The sequence below is a fragment of the Octopus bimaculoides genome, chromosome 25 (assembly GCF_001194135.2).
Source record: "Octopus bimaculoides isolate UCB-OBI-ISO-001 chromosome 25, ASM119413v2, whole genome shotgun sequence".
Lineage (NCBI taxonomy): Eukaryota > Metazoa > Mollusca > Cephalopoda > Octopoda > Octopodidae > Octopus > Octopus bimaculoides.
Genome location: NC_069005.1, coordinates 11468913 through 11469453, shown reverse-complemented (window position 1 = coordinate 11469453; position 541 = coordinate 11468913). Strand labels below are relative to the sequence as shown.

General features: G+C 32.9%; 1 protein-coding gene across 1 annotated transcript in view; it reads right to left on the bottom strand.

Moving 5' to 3' along the window:
• Nucleotides 1-77: 77 nt before the first annotated feature.
• Nucleotides 78-541, bottom strand: part of LOC128250786 (uncharacterized) — a 27658-nt gene continuing 27194 nt past the window's right edge. The window contains exon 5 of the transcript XR_008266766.1: nucleotides 78-230. The gene's annotated coding sequence lies outside the window, so the exon portion shown is untranslated. The remainder of the gene's footprint in view (nucleotides 231-541) is intronic.

Below are 541 nucleotides of genomic sequence, written 5' to 3'. Positions count from 1 at the left end.
CGATCTCTACTACTACTACTACTACTATTTGGTGACACGGTTCAGTATACGAAATCAAATATTAGAAACATTAAGCAAACATTGAACTTCATTTTTATTCCAGAAACGAAATACACAGATCCTTGTTATTTCAATATAGCACTTTTCCCTTTTCTTCGACCCATTTTTTGAATGATTCCGCAAATGTTCTGGAACAGGAATAACCTAGAGGAATAAGCTGAGACCATAACCTACAATAAAGACAAAAAAGATTGGTCTCTTGTAAAATTAAACGCAAGATTTTTTCTGTCGTAGTCTGAACTGGGTACTCAGCAAGATGGTTTATTATAAAAAGTGAATATCAAATGAATATAACATCAAAGTTATTTTCTGTTTTAGGAATAAATCACAGACTTCATTGTTATTTAAGCCTTGTAAGGAGTGAACCGTGGAAGATAAGATATGGTTAGCATTTCAAATCAACTAATCACGTAGAACCTCTCTCATTGACTCACACCGTATACATGCATGCAAACACACACACACGTATATATATATATAT